Below are 16739 nucleotides of genomic sequence, written 5' to 3'. Positions count from 1 at the left end.
TGACCAGTGTTTCAAGAAGCATTTGAGGCTTCATAACACAAGACAACCATTTGTTCTGGAGTCAAGGGATGCGTATCTTCCCTTCCCAGTCCACATTTTGTACATAGTACCATGTAAAGCAGGGGTCCTCAAACTACGGCCCGCGGGCCAGATGCGGCCCGCTGAGGACGTTTATGTGGCCCGCAGGGTTATGGCAAAATCAGACCGGAAGTGACGTTCGACCTGAACTCGCATTAGCAACGCACACTTCCGGCACTGGGCTGAGGCGGCGGAGACAGAGTGTGAGGTGATACCGAAGTGAGGTGAGTTCCCAGGCCGCAGTGTGTGGTGTGGGGAAGGGAGAGAGATGCAGAAGACGGAGAACTGACGGCCCGCGGCCTTGTACAGTAACGGCAGTCCGGCCCTCCAACAGTCTGAGGGACAGTGAACTGGCTCCCTATTTAAAAAGTTTGAGGACCCCTGATGTAAAGTATGAAGCTGTCCTTTAATTGGAAGCTTCAGCTCTTAGCTAGAAAATAGTAGAACTCCTCCCACTCCTAGTTAGCTGTTCTTGTTGCGGATTGCACTGTACACATTGTCATATTATATTCTTTATCAGTAATAGATTCATAGAAGATTCAAACACAGGCAATACTGTGTTTAGGTTGTACTTCAAAAAGAAAACATATGAGTAATTTTCTTTTTAGAATAGTTAGAAAAGATACAAGGACAAAATTGCTCCTGCTGTATCATTAATCTGCATTCTAGGATGCTTCATTTACAAGTGGGAAGCATTATATGCAGCTGGATTCTAGATAAAAATTTATCTGTGCACATTAAACAGACTGTGTACAACCATAGGTTTTAATTGCTGCTGCTAAGGAAATGTATGCACTGTGAAAGCAGAGATGATAAATTGGTGGGGGAAAGTGGCCTTAGTGCATGCTGATTAACTCTCTAGTGCAAAGTTTTGAGGTGGGCTTAAGAAGAACAGGGGTGGTAGATAAATGAGAGGTGAGAATTAAATGGTGTTGGTCTTAAAGGTGGTACTGGATTCAGACTTTGATCTGTTCCTCCTTCTGTATTTGTGGATTGGGACAAGTGATGGAAGATAGGGCTTTTTTTTGAGCAGGAACACAGTTCTGGCTGATTTGGCATTAGGGGTGTGGCCTAATATGCAAATAAAATCCTGCTGGGCTTTTTCTACCAAAAAAAGCCCTGAAGATAGATCACCACATACCATCTTTTGAGCAGAAGCACCTAGGAACGCAGCTCCAGTTGGCTTGGTGCCAGTGGGTGTGGCCTAATATGCAAATGAGTTCCTGCTGGGCTTTTTCTACAATAAAAGCCCTGACAATAACCATTGTAGAAGCATACCCTGGAACCCTCTCCACTGTTCTCGATTTGTACGTCTTCAATGATTGAAGTGTAAGTAATGGTACTACTGGTTATTGCCATTCCACTGTGCAAATAGGACATTGTTTCCTTGTGTTTTTCCCTCCTAGATGTTTGAGGAAACAATGGATCTCACTGTGGTCCTGCTTCTTTTTTAGTTTGCTTTTCCACAAATCAGGGAGGAAATCACTTGTTACTAAAAAAATGTTAAAAGTTTTACTTCAGTAAGGGAGGAACATGGGCATTCCTGGTATAATAATATGAGCTGAGAATTAAACTTTGTTGGTCTTAAACTTTGACAGGACATACATTGCAAGAGGCTTTGATTTGTGAATCTTTACTTAATCTGGCAATGTGTGTGTGTGGGGGGGGGGAGGTGTTCAAGGCAAGAGATGTTCCAAACTGGCTTGCCATTGCCAATCTCCATGTCAATACCCTGGTATTTCTTGGTAGTCTCCCATCCAGATACTAACCAGAGCTGACCCTACTTAGCTTCTGATGAGATCATGCTAGCCTGGCCTACCCAAGTTACTTAATCTAGTCACCTCACTCATGTATGCAAAAATATTTGTTGGGTATGTAGCAGCTTTCACTCACAAGCTAATTCTGGTAAAACTGCTATATAATTTATCTACAGTACTTGCTTTTTGTATCGGTGTTGACTGGCCAAGATTTTTTAGCATCCTTGGACACTAGTACATGCCAGTGGGTTTGAAATCAAGAGAGGCCATAAGAAGAAACAAAGTAAGGTGGTTTGTTATTTTTCACACCACTTATCTTTCACTCTTCTGCACTCCTGTCATTTTTTACTCCTCAAAATTACCTTAACTTTCTTCAAAACTTATAAAACAAATATATACAAAAGAAAAAACCCACACACAAATCAAATAAATAAATGCCCTGGCAACAGAGCACAGCCTGCAACATTGTAACTCAACTAGCTATAATGGGAAACCAGTAACAAAATAAGCAATCCCAGCTCTTCCTCACTGACAGTGCAAGAATTTATTGTATCCTGTATCACCTTTATTTTCCTAGAATGTGCTGGGGGGGGGGGGGGTTGTTTTTTTGTTTTCCAACAACCATTTTATGATGTCAGTGGCATTTCTCTAGGAAATTAATATTCTCTGTAGCTATAGCTGGTTGTAGATTTACAAATAGGGAGTGGGGTATGTTCAATCTGCATTGAATCTCAAGAAAAGAACTTTTGGGGTAAAGTGACAGGTTGTTTTGATATTTTGATATATTACAAATGTACAGCTAGATCAGATCTCGCCATGGAACACAGTATAGCTCAGAACTCACATCTTCAGGGTATGTAGCTTCCCAGCATCAGCTAGCATGTGGAACTGATTAGCAGAATCCCCCCTGGCTGCTTTTGAAACTCTTTCTGTTTAAGGATATTTTATGATATTTGCCTTTAGGGAAATTTCAGTTCTGTTTACACTACTGATAAATGTATGGCCATATTCTGCAGGCCAATATAATGGAGATGAGAACTAGACAGTTATCAGACATGCTCTTTTCATGCCATTTTGATTAAAGGCGACACAAAAAGTGGTGTAGGGAAGGCGGCATAATATAGCCTGATGTTATTAGATCTCAAAAGCCAAGTAGGGTCAGTATTTGGGTGGGAAACCATGAAGGGAGGCTCTCCAGAGGAAGATAATGGCAAGCCACCTTTGCTTAAAAGCCATTTGCTGGGGTTTCTATATAGGGTTGCCAAGTCCAATTCAAGAAATATCTGGAGACTTCGGGGGTGGAGCCAGGAGACATTAGGGGTGGAGCCAAGATCAAGGCTGTGACAAGCATAATTGAACTCCAAAGAGAGTTCTGGCCATCACATTTAAAGGGACGGCACACCTTTTCAATTCCTTCCTTCCATAGGAAATAATGAAGGATAGGGGCACCTTCTTTTGGGGTTCATAGAATTGGACCCCCTGATCCAATCTTTTTGAAACTTGGGGGGTATTTTGGGGAGAGGAACTAGATGCTATACTGAAACTTTGGTGCCACTACCCCAAAAAAACAACCCCCCCAGAGCCCCAGATACCCGCAGATCAATTCTCCATGATTTTCTATGGGAACAAATCTCCATAGGGAATAATAGAGTTCCCAGCAGACATTTCCCTCCCCTCCCCCTGCTTTCTGACGACCCTGAAGCGGGGGGAGGGCCTCCAAACCAGGGGATCCCCTGCCCCCACCTGGGGATTGGCAACCCTATTTCTATAAGTCAGTTGTGTACATAACATATAACCGTACTGGTCAAACATTGCAGTTTACAGGAAAAACAAGCTGAACTATCACCCCTATTGCTACAAGGTAATATTTCTAAAGTGTGATTGTTCCTGCTTAGAGTTCTACAAGACTTTTTTTTTTAACTCTTCGCTTTTTAATGTTTTTATTAAAGGCTAAAATATTTAATTTGGCTTTCCCTTCTGTTTCTTCTGTAATTTCAACAATTCAGTTCCTTGATTGGCATCAGAGTTAATTTCTTCTATGAAAGAAGAAACGCCAAGAATCCGACTCTCCCAAAGTCACTTAACAGTTCATTCGTCAAAACACCTGCTTGAATCTCCACAGAACGTGCTTGCTATTTTACCCCTCCTCAGAACCTTTCATATACATATTGTGCTGGAGGATAATAAGTGGTAGAAAGTTGTTGCTTAATAGTAGTAATTAAGTCTCAAGTTAACAAGGCAAGGTATTATTAAGTGTTGGTTGTTGCAGGTGAAAGAATGAATTTACACCATTGGGTCGCACGGAAAATCTTGGTGCTTGTAGCTGTAATGACTTCAGGTGTCAGAACTGTAAAGATAGCATCCCTGTCTCTTGGTATCTATCAGTGGTAGCTAATCTCTTGTTATGGGAAGTTGCTGAGAGTGGCTGTGATTTAGTGACAGAACTCATGTGTTGCATGAAGAAGGTCCCACTTTATGTTAGTGCAACTGAAATAATAAATTGACCAGTTATCCTGGTTTCCGGATGGAGCTGAAGAGCACATGTTACATGAAAAATAGCCATTTAAAATCTCATGGGGGAAAAAGCTACTTGAGAGGACAGTTTGGCAAAGGAGATAGCACGTGAGGAAAGGGGTACATGTTTCCATTCCTCCCCTGCTTTTCTGTTCTAATTATCTCCCTTTTACACCCACTACCATGTAATTTGTTGTTGGTCCTTCAGTTTAAGTTTGGATACACTTCATTGCACAACTTATCACTGATCCCTGTTATAAATTCAGTTAATTGTTACCCTGATGTAATTTGCAAACTGGATGAGGGTAAGGAAGGGTTAAACTGCATTCCGACAAGATGGTGGTGATTCTAGGAGAGAATGCTGATATTTTGGAATACCTGAAATACCTACTTAGCCTATCTGACCAGGTAAAGGAATGCAGGTCCCGCTTGGACCTAGCCACAGTAATCATGCGACGGTCACCTCCAGGCAAGACTACTGTAACTCACTCTATGCTGGCCTACCCTTGACTTTGACCCGGAAACTCCAATGGGTCCAGAATGCAGTGGCGCAAATCCTGACGGGAACGCCACAGATGGCACACATCCTACCTGTGCTATACCTGCTACATTGACTTCCAGTTGAGTACTGAGTCAGATTCAAGGTTTTGGTTATGGCCTTGAGCAGTTTGGGACCGACATATATATATGGGACCGCCTTCTCTACTATGTCCCTGGAAACAGGGCCGGCCCTAGAGTATCTGGTGCCCTAGGCAAGGCTAACTTCTGGAGCCCCCCCCCCCACACTGATAACCAATTTTCAAAAACAGATGAATTGTCACCATGACTTCCAGATGCACGTGCACACGCGCACACACACACACACACACACAACCCCCCCAAATAAACCAACCATTTAAATCAGCAGAAAGATACTTACATCCTGATACAACTAGGGTTGCCAAGCTCCAGGTGGGACCAGGAGATATCCAGCTATTACAATGGCTCTCCAGGCAACAGATATCAGTTCCTCTGGAGAAAATGGCTGCTTTGGAGGGGAACTCTATGGCATTGGACCTGTCTGAAGCCCCCACCAAGCTCAACCTTCTCCAAGCTCCAGCCCTCACATCTCCAGGTATTTCTCCACCCAGAGCTGGCAAGGAGTTCTAGCTAGTGCTCAGCAGCGAATGTTTTAAAACAAAAAGTTAGTTGGGGGATGCCTAATTTGAAAACCCCTCAGGGCTGGCGCCCTAGGCAAATACCTAATTTCCCTAGTGGAAGGGCCAACCCTGCCTGGGAGAGTGTTATGCTCTGCAAGTAGAAATCTGCTGGTGATCCCTGGCCCTAAAGAGGTCCAGCTGTCTTCAACAAGGGCCAAGACTTTTTCAATCCTGACCCTGACCTGGTGGAACACTGCCAGAAGACACTAGGGCCCTGCGGGATCTTTTACACTTTCACAGGTTTTTTACAGTTTCACAGGGCCTGTAAGGCAGAGGCGTTCCGCCCGGCTTTTGTTTGAGGACAGCGATGGTTGCCGGACTAGCATCCCTACCCAAGGGGACTCCCTGCCCTGATGCAGCATCTAGAAAACAGGAACTGGCAGCACTTCAGAACAGACGTCTTTGGGATTGTAACCTGTTTTTAGTAATTGGTTTTAAAGATCATTGTATGTTTTTATTGTTGTACATTGCCTAGAGTCTGGCTTCAGCTGGGATAGGGCAATTCATCAAGATGAATGAAAACAACTGTTGTTAGAGGTACTTCCATTTGCATTTAGTTCATAGGTTTCCCTTCTTTTTGATAAGTCTGATCTTCCTTTACTGGCCCAAGCTATCATAATTAATTCATTTATTTAAAATATTTATGCAATACCTTTCTATAATGTTGAAGGCAGCTTACAAAATATAAACACATGCAATTAAAACAGAATTAAATATGTAAATTAAAATATATAAAGTTACAAATGCAACATGCCAGACTTCCAGATGTGACTAATACAATGTTCTCTATGTAAGTTGATCATTGAAGACCACTTGGAAAGTCAACTGGTGTAGAATGCATATTGTTGCCCTGGTGGGGAATAAGGGGTGGGTTGCCAGATCCAGTTTGGGGAACTCCTACAGATTTGCAGGTGAAACCTGAGGAGGACTGGGACCTCAGTAGAGTGCAGTGACATAGACCCTTTGTCAGTAGAGTGCAGTGACACAGACCCTTTGTATTCTGTTTTAGTAACTGGTTGTTAATTATTTTTTTCTGTCATTTTAGACAGACCTGGTTAGTAACCAGCTGTTGGAGTAATTTATTTACCTTTTCATACAAACCTGCTTGCATCAGGTTAGCAAAGCATGATTGAGCAGCTTTTGAGGGAAATGGCTTTTCTCCATTTTCAACCCCTTCTTGGTGCTTCTGAAATGTTGCGGTGTGCTGTTTAAAATGTCTATAGCACTTCCTACAAAGCCACTTTCCCACCACCCTTTTTTGCTGTGCATTTTTCCTTGGGCTTTTAAAAAAATGTTCTATTTTTTTTTTGAGAGTGAAGAATTTTTTATTATAAGAAAGATAGATAAACATAACAAGAAATAAACACAACAAAAAGAAACAAGAATAATAAAAACATATACATACATCAGCACACAATCAAAACACAAATAACAGTAATACAACACATTTACCCACTCCCACACACTGGGAGATGGAAAGGATAAAAATAAGAGTAATTTTTTATTGCTCCAAATCAAAACCTCTGCTTTTTGCCCAATTATACACGGGTTTCCATTCCTCCTGACATTTTTGCAAATTACCATCCCTTAATCTTGTGGACATTAAATCAGATTCAGCGGTATCTAACAACTTGTTGATAAATTCCTCCCTATTAGGAGTATTGTTCGTCTTCCAGTATTTGGCGTACAAAATTCTGGCGATAGTGACTATATACAATAACAGCTTCAGTTTAGCTATAGGAAGGTTTTGTCTACAAATACCTAACAGATACAATTCTGGAACATGATTAAGTTGTACATTTAGGATTTTTTGAATCCAGATATTAACTTGGGACCAATATTTTCTCGCTTCTTTACATTGCCACCATATGTGAAATAATGATCCTTTAGCTCCTTGACACTTCCAACATTTGTTTGAATATGTGGGATATATTTTAGCCAGTCTATCTGGAGTAAGGTACCATCTATGTACCATTTTATATAAATTTTCTTTAAGATCTGCTGGTCTTATTAATTTTAAGTTCTGTTTCCACAGTTTTTCCCACTCTTCGATATCTATGTTATAGCCAAAGTCTTTCAACCAACGGATCCATGTTTCTTTTACAACTTCATCTTGCATTTTGATCTGCAATAACCAATCATATACCTTGGAGATTATCTTATGCTTAGAGTCCAAGATAAGATCTAATTCAATAGGTTTATTTGAGAAACCTTTTTCTTTATCTTTCTGGAATCTTGATTTAACTTGGCACTGTAGCCACCAATTTAACTTAGAAAGTTCTTCCTCGATCAAATCATTCTGATTATTTAGTAAATATGCATAATCTTGTGGATTATCCCAGTTATATAAGTTAGGATGAGTCAAGGCTTCTATTGGAGATAGCCACTTTGGAGTATGAGTATATTGCACTTTGATTTCATCCCAAATCTTGAACAAGGATTTTCTTATTTCATGTCTGAAGAAGCGGCCCGTTTTTACAGGAGTTCGGTACCACATATAGTTATGCCATCCTTCTCCCAGTCCGGGACCCTCTACAATCATTAGTCTCTTATTGTCCAACTTGCACCAGGCTCTTAACCATGCAATGCAACACGCCTTATAATACAGGTTCCAGTCTGGGAGAGCCAGGCCACCTCTTAGTTTACTATCCTGAAGTACTTTCAATTTTATCCTGGGCTTCTTGGCTTGCCAAATAAAAATCTTGATCATAGAATTGAGTTGCTGAAAAAAAGATCTAGGCAAAATAATTGGAATTGTTTGGAAGAAGAATAAGATCCGTGGGAGAATGTTCATTTTTATTGTAGCAATTCTACCTAAGAGTGAAATCTGGAGGTCTTTCCAGATGATCAAGTCATTACGTATTTCTTTCAAAAATTTTTCATAGTTGTCTCTGTACAAGGTCTTAACATCATTTGTTAACTGAATTCCAAGATATTTTATCTTCTTTTCATACTTGAAACCTGAAAGCTGTTCTAATATTTCAATTCGAGCTTTCTCCATATTTTTCGCCAGGATTTTTGTCTTAGAAACATTCAATTTGAATCCCGAAATTTCTCCAAATTCTGACAGCCTTTGCTTCAAAAAAGGTACCGAAGAAATGGGTTGCTCCAAAATAAAAACTAAGTCATCTGCAAATGCCAACGTCTTATATTCTACATCATTTATTCTGGTTCCTTGAATATGTGTATCTTCCCTAATCTTCTTAATTAAGGGTTCAAGCGTCAAAATGAATAACAAAGGGGATAACGGGCATCCCTGCCTGGTACCTTGTTCTATTTCTATTGAGTCAGACATCACTCCATTGAAATTTACTTTCGCTGCCTGTTTTGAGTAGATTGCTTCGACCATTCCACAGTACTTTTCCCCGCAACCAATTGCTGCCAAAGACATCTTAATAAAGTTCCAGTTGACATTATCGAAAGCCTTTTCTGCATCTACCAGGATAGTAGCAAATTCTTTGTCAGGATGCTCCTTATAGTATTCGATCAAATTTAATAGTATCCTCACATTCTGACTCATCAGTCGTCCTGGAACAAAGCCCGTTTGATCTTCATGGATTAGGCCGGCGATAACCTTCTTTAATCTGTTTGCCAATATTGCAGCGAAAATCTTGTAGTCACTATTCAATAATGAAATAGGCCTATAATTTTTAATTTCTGACGGATCCGTACCTTCTTTATGAATGAGTGAGATTAATGCTTCTTTCCATGAATCTGGAATCTCTCCTAAGTTATAGACATTCTCAATTACTTTCTTGAAGGGAAGCAATAATAGATCTTCAAAAGTTCTAAAAAATTCAATCGGAAGTCCATCCGGACCCGGGGTCTTGTTAGCTTTTTGTGCTTTAATTACTTCCACTATTTCCTGCATTGAAATAGGATTCTCCAAGCTTGTTTGCTGTTCCTTCGTTAATTGATTCATTTTCACACCTTTCATATAGTCCTCTTGCTGTAGTTTCACAATGTTTTGTTTTCTATACAGGTTCCCATAAAATCTTTGAATAATATCTTTCAACTGCGCGTTTTGGAACACTTCCTCATTGTTTTCATTTTTCAGCATCTTTATGATCTTTTTCTCTCTTTCCTTCTTCAGCCTGTAGGCCAGCCATCTACTCACTTTGTTTGCATTTTCAAAATGATTTAATCTCGTCCATTTTAATTTTTTCTCAATTTCTTCAGCCAAGAGTGTGTTTATCTGATGCTGAATAAAAATAATTCTATTCTTCCTTTCTTTTAGATTACCAATTTTCTGTTGATTCTCGTAGTACTTCAGTTTTGTTATAAGTTCATTATAGGATTTCCTCTGGTCTCTCTTCCTCTTCACTGAATATCTAATAGCGACACCTCTAAAGAAAGCCTTAAATGCATCCCAAATAACTGGAATCTTCGTGTCCTTCTCTACGTTCAGAGTAAAGAATTCCTTTATTTCTTTTTTAGCTATTTCCAAAAATTGGGGTTCTTTCAAAATTTGCAAATTTAAAGACCATCGAGAGTTTCTTGGCTGTTCCTGAAAGACTAACAAAATTGGACTATGGTCGGCATACGACTGAGGGAGTATATCTGCTTGGTTAATAGACAATATCATACTCATGGATACCCAAGACATATCTATTCTAGACCAAGATTTATGTGCATGAGAGTAGAAAGTAAAATCTGTTGTATTCGGATTTTTGGTTCTCCAAGCATCCACTAAGTTTAGTTCTTCAGCCATTTTCAGGAAAGCGTTGGGTAGTACATTCCGGCTCTTCTTCTTTTTTCGCAAATCATCATATTTTTTGTCCTTTTCAGTGTCAAATACTGCATTGTAATCTCCAACAATGTTCTAATGTGAGCACTAGTGGCACCATTGAGATGCATTGACTCCATTGATTCCATTGAGTCAGTGCATCTCAGTGGTGCTGCTATTAATGTAAGGAAATTCATTGTATGCAGTGCTTATTTTGTACAAGAAGCCCAGCAGCTCATTTGCATATTAGGCCACTCCGCCTGGCCTATGAGCACATGGCTGCCGCATGCTGGGTCAGGCCAGCTGGAGCCCTGGCCAGCCCAGGTGAAGCTCTGCTCCTGTGAGCTCCAGCACAAAAAAAGCCCTGACTGTATGATACCCTGTCCCTGTATCATATTATCCAAAATTGGGCCAACAAAAATAATATCTGGTTTAGAATGGTAATGTAAAAAGAGCTATAGAGTTCACTTTCCAAAGCATCCATTTTTTCCAAGGGAAGTCTCTGCCTTCTGGAGATGAAGTGTAATTCTGGGGGATCCCCTGGTCCCACCTGGAAGCTGGCATCCCTATGAAATGCCACTGCCTGCAACTTGTCTAGGGGTGGATGGTGTGTTCATATACAACTTGTTCAGTGCCTGCTATATTGATTGCTGGATTCCAGGTGTTGGTTAGAACCCAGAAACCCTTCATGGCCTAGAATCTTTATAACTGAATGAATCTATATGTCAGCTAAAATCAAGGCAGAAAATGTTTCCGACAGTACTGTCTTACCACTAGGTAAGTTACCACTAGGTAAGGGTCAGGCCTTCTGTGTTGAAATACCAACTCCGGAATTGACTTGTGTAAGCAGTACAGAAAACACTGCAAAGGGGAAATAAGATGTTCCTTTTCTATTTGGCTTTTTGCTGGCATGGATAAGGTATTGGGATCTGTGATTGAATGTAACAGATATTACCATGACTATTTACTGTTCTTATTAATTTTCCTGTAATTTTGTTTCAGCCCTGATCCGGATAGCCAGGTTAGCCCGATCTTCTTAGATCTTGCAAGCTAAGCAGGGACAGCCCTGGCTAGTATTTGGATGGGCAACCTCCAGGGAACATCACGGTCGTGACATGGAGGTGGGCAATGTCAAACCACCTCTGAATGCTTCTTGCCTTGAAACCCCTATAGGTCTCCATAAGTCAGCTGTGACTTGATGACACTTTCCACTACCACCAATTTTGTATACTGTGTGTTGTTCATATATCCTTTATTGTTATATCTTGTTTTAATATACCTGCAGTATAAGAGCGTTTTTGCACTGACCTTACTCGGGAGCGACGTCCCTCTTCACCGCGCAGCGTCTGCATGGATTTCGCACTAATTGCTCCGCAGAACCCGGAAGAGCCGCAAAGTCCCGTGGCTTTTGCGTCGCAAATGTAAACTGGCCAAAAACCAGTTTACATTTGCGATGCAAAAGCCACGGGACTTTGCGGCTCTTCTGGGTTCTGCGGAGCAATTAGTACGATATCCGCGCAGACGCTGCGCGGTGAAGAGGGACGTCGCTCCCGAGTAAGGTCAGTGTGAAAACGCCCTAAGTTTTCTAAAATGAATCAGTCAGCCAGCTGATCATTTAAAATCAAAATTAACTGATTGTTAGGCCATGTAGTATGCCTTATGAATGGTATAGCAGGCCAATAAACTATAATATTTTTAGAGACTGTTTTCAGTCTCTTAACACTGTGTGCAAAAATCAGTAAAGCAAAAAAAAAAAAAGTATCCAGGTTCATTAATTAGTTGCTATTGGAAACTCTATAAATTTTGCAATAAGAACCATTTGAACACTTATCCAAAAACACAAACAAGCTCTTTTCCCCTTCATTTTATTTACTTTTTATATTCTGCCTTTCTACCAAGAATCATAGGTGTGAATGTGTGGGATAATTTTATTCTGAAGTGTTGAGATTATCTAGATAAATACTGTATCCTTACAACCCAGTGATGTAGGAATACTGGCAGTCCTGCTGCCCCTGGCAGTGTGTGTGGGTGTGGGGGGGTAGGTGTGGGTGTGTGAAAAAACAGAGGTTTGGTGGTGTTTTTGGTCTAGATCAGTGGTCCCCAACCTTTTTTGGCACCAGGGACCAGTTTTGTGGAAGACAATTTTTCCAGGGACGGGGGGGTGAGGTTCTTATAGTTTTGGAATGATACAATTGTGCACTTTATTTCTTTTAGTTTGGCATGGTGGTTAAATGTGCAGACTCTTATCTGGGAGAACTGGGTTTGATTTCCTACTCCTCCACTTACAGCTGCTGGAATGGTCTTGGGTCAGCCATAGCTGTCACAGAGTTGTCCTTGAAAGGGCAGCTTCTGGGGAAAGCTCTCTCAGCAAACATCCACTTCACGGGGTGTCTGTTGTGGGAGAAGAAGGTAAAGGAGATTGTGAGCTGCTCTGAAACTCTGAAATTTGGAGTGGAGGGCAGGATATAAATCCAATGTCTTATTATTACTGTTGTCATTGTTGTTACTACATTGTAATATAGTAACAGTTTGCATTCAGCAATCTACTGAATTCATGGGAGATTCAAATTAGGCATATAATGATCTATAGGTTATACTATACCATTTATCTGTTATACTATACCATTTACATTGACACTAAAATATAAAGGGCAGCATGATTTTCTGTCAGAGAAAGCATCTGTAAGGGAATATTTCTAAATATATATTGGAACTTGACTATGCTCTATAGTGTTCAACTCTACCAAAGTATTTTGGCCTCCATTTATCTAATCAAGCTGCCTCTGTTGCATCCTCCTCCTACAGAACTTTGAAGAGAAATAATGCCACAAGAAAGAACATAAAAGAGTTGCTTTTTTGTGTGATTTACAATGTTTGGTGCCATTCAAAGCCAGATAATAAGAGGCACAAAATCTCATGCTCTGGGCTGTAATATAATCAGCTACAGACCTCAGCTAGGAATTTTCCCACACACGGATGCATAGTATAGCTCATGATCCACATATATTGTGAGTTGGCACTGAGGTTCTCCCCCCACCCCCATTGCTGAAACTCAATTCCACATTGTTAAATGTTTAAGATAAGATTGTGCAGATTCATAGTGTCTTGCTGTATATCTACCAAAGCACAGTAACTCATGAAGTCCTGACAGTGGGAATTTAGTGTCGAAGTGAAGGTGGCTTTTGTTCATTAATCTGATGATTAAGAAGGAAGGGCACACACAATCTGAGTGAAAAACTATTTTGAACAAGTGTCTTTAGCTCAGTTACAATGAAAACCAACAATCATTCTGCATAAGGGCTTTTAATTCTCTTCTTCCCTCATAATGGACAATATTATTCTCAGAAGGTAGAAGCTAAAGCAACATTATATGGAAGAGTCACAGGAATGTAACTTGATTTTAGCTGGAATGACAATTTCTAGTATATTTCAATTACTAGCAGGCATTGGCTGCATGCAAACAACCACTTCCCCTGTGAGTACTACATGTAAATTCAATGTAATTACAACAACAATGTGGTAGTGTGTATTATAGCCAGGAGATCCTAAGACTGTCTGGCAGCCAGAAGTGCTAGCTCTTTTAGAGTTACGCACACCACTAGGTGGTGAGCTAGACTTTTAAGGCAAGAGCTGTTTCAGAAGTGGTTTGCCATTTTCTGCCTCTGTGCCATGCCCCTGGTATTCCTTGGAGGTTGCCCATCCAAATAATAGCCTGGGCTGACCCTGCTTAGCTTCCAAGATCTAATGAGATCAGGCTAGCCTAGGTTATCCAGGTCAAGGATTAATTCAGTGTAAGGTAACTGCAACTATATAGGGAGTCAGGTCAGGTACATTTAAGCATGCTGAGACAAATTTGGATGCTACAGGTAACCAGCTCCCACACAATCGTAGGCTTCCCATAGTGAGCAAATATCTTCCTCTACAGTGTGACAGGATTAAATCAGGCACAGTCCTGAAAAGAAGATTTTAACCTCAACAAATACAGCTGTTGTAATACATTAAGTGCAAAGGAAGGCCTACAGCAAAATGGTGGCTAAGAGATGGAACTTTTGGATGTTTCCTCCAAATTCTGTCAGGCACTTGCACAAAGGCATCCATCACCACCAGATTGTCATCTTGACATATTTTTAGAATGATTAGTGAAGGCCCACCCCCAAACTCCCTCTTCATTTTGAAAGTTGTGTTAAGGTACCTTGCCTCTTGTTTCCAATTTACACGAACAAAAGATTTGTATTTCTGCAAACCATTTTTTGTGGCCACTATTGTTCTAATTAGGGTTTTTTTCCTGGAAAAAGAGGTGCTGGAACTCTCAAGGGTGAAATGAAGGAGAAAACACAGGTGCCTCTCATGAACTTTAAGACATTTTTGAGAATTTTGTTTCCACAAAGGGGTTCCAAAACTCCATCCACCTGCATTCCCCCTGAAAAAATAGCCCTGGTTCTCTGACTTTTAATAAGAGGAAAGGTTAGCAACACAATTGACATTCTAGAAATCCCATTCTGAGTATGTTACGTTCTCTATCATTTTCATGGTTTAAACTGATGCCCAGTTTGAAATAGGGTTGCCAAGTCCAATTAAAGAAAAATCTGGGGACTTTGAGGGCGGAGCCAGGAGACTTTGGGGGTGGAGCCAGGAGACACTGGGGGTGGAGCCAGGAACAAGGGTGTGACAAGCATAATTGAACTCCAAGGGAGTTCTGGCCATCACATTTAAAGGGGCAGCACACCTTTTCAAATGCCTTTCTTCCATAGGAAATAATTAAGGATAGGGGCACCATCTTTTGGGGCTCATAGAATTGGACCCTCTGGTCCAATCGTTTTGAAACTTGGGGGGTATTTTGGGGAGAGGCACTAGATGCTATACTAAAAATCTGGTGCCTCTACCTCAAAAAATAGCCCCCCCAGGGCCCCCAATACCCACGGATCAATTCCCTATTATTCCCTATGGGAATCATTCTCCATAGGGAATAATAGAGTGCCCAGTAGACATTTCCCTCCCCCCCACACACTTTCTAAAGGGAGGGAGGGCCTCCATACCAGGGAATCCCCCTCCCTCCCTCTCTCTCTCACACACAAATACTTACTTGGTCTTCTTCCGGAGAACTGTGCCTGCTGAGAAAACGAAAGCAAAGAAGGGAGGGGCCGTTCTCCGAAGCCCTTCCTGTTTCCTCCTTCCTGCCCAGCCTTAAAGGGACAGGGATTTTACAAACTGTTCAGGAGCTCTACAACAGGAGCTCTATAGGTATGTTCTCCCCCCCTCCACCCCCCCCCCCCGCTTCTCAATTTTTGAAGACCGGGAGATTAAGCTGGGAATCCAGAAGTCTCCCGCTAAAGCGGGGGGATTGAGAACCCTAGTTTGAAATCAGGTTTGTTTCTGAGGGATTGTCTGTGATAATAAATATTATGGATAGCTTTCTATCTGTACTTTCTAGCTCCAAAGATCCAGCCTTGTTATCAAAGATTCACTTTGCTTGGGTTATTTTCTCTGTCATATTTACTATCATTAAGTTTAAGACAACTTTCACAGAGATCTCTGCAATCTCATGAAGAAATGCATGGTGGGTACTGAAAGTATTAATTTGAAAAACTGCATTGTGACTTTAGTTTACAGGCATTGTTTTGCTCTCTGTGAGTTTTCATTTATCCTGGGTGCCCTCTATAACTGTTACCGTCAAATCTATATACAATGGAGATTTACAGGAAAATGTCACATATAAGTACAAAATGATATTAACAAGATCCCTGTTGACTAAAGGACACTTGACTATGAAAAGCGTGCATATTGAATTGGCCTATTTATAGTAAAGTGTAACTACAGGAGCTGAATATTGGAGTAATTCTCTTATCTCCTACATTCATTTTGTGGCCATATGCACAGCCTATTACTACTGTAGAGGGTAAGGGAAAATATCTTTCAGAGATTCTAATCAAGTAACAGATGTTAAATGTATATAAATTAAATGTATATAAACTTATAAACTATCTAGCTTCTGCGTCTTCCTGGATTTTTTAAAAATATTAACACAGAATTGGAACTAGGGATGGGCACAGACCAGATCACAGACCTAATTTTTCCATGTACTGGAGCCCAGTTCAAGGTCTGTGAGCCTAGTCCATGCCATCCTACCAACTATCTCCCAGTACCGCCCCATGAGGTTTGCAAGGTGTGAATTTAATGTGTGTAAATTTGTACAGTTCCAGAGAGTTTAGCGACAGGCATGAAAATACCGTATTTTTCGCACCATAAGGCGCTCCGGACGATAGGACGCACCTTCCTCCTGGGGGGCGATCCGCTGCCTCCGCCTCCAATCCCGGCGCTTCCGCCGAGCCTGCCTGGCTCCAGCTTCTTCCAGCAAGCGCTGGGATCGCTCCATGTGGCCCCACCGCAAACCCAGCGCTTCGCGAGCGCCGGCTGTGGAGAGGGCAGCGTGTTTCCTCCTTGCCTGCCTGCTGGCTCCAGCTCTGA

This window comes from Heteronotia binoei, chromosome 6 (genome assembly GCF_032191835.1).
Source record: "Heteronotia binoei isolate CCM8104 ecotype False Entrance Well chromosome 6, APGP_CSIRO_Hbin_v1, whole genome shotgun sequence".
NCBI classification, from domain to species: Eukaryota; Metazoa; Chordata; class Lepidosauria; order Squamata; family Gekkonidae; genus Heteronotia; species Heteronotia binoei.
The sequence above is the reverse complement of the archived record's forward strand: the minus strand, read 5'-3'. Positions refer to the sequence as shown.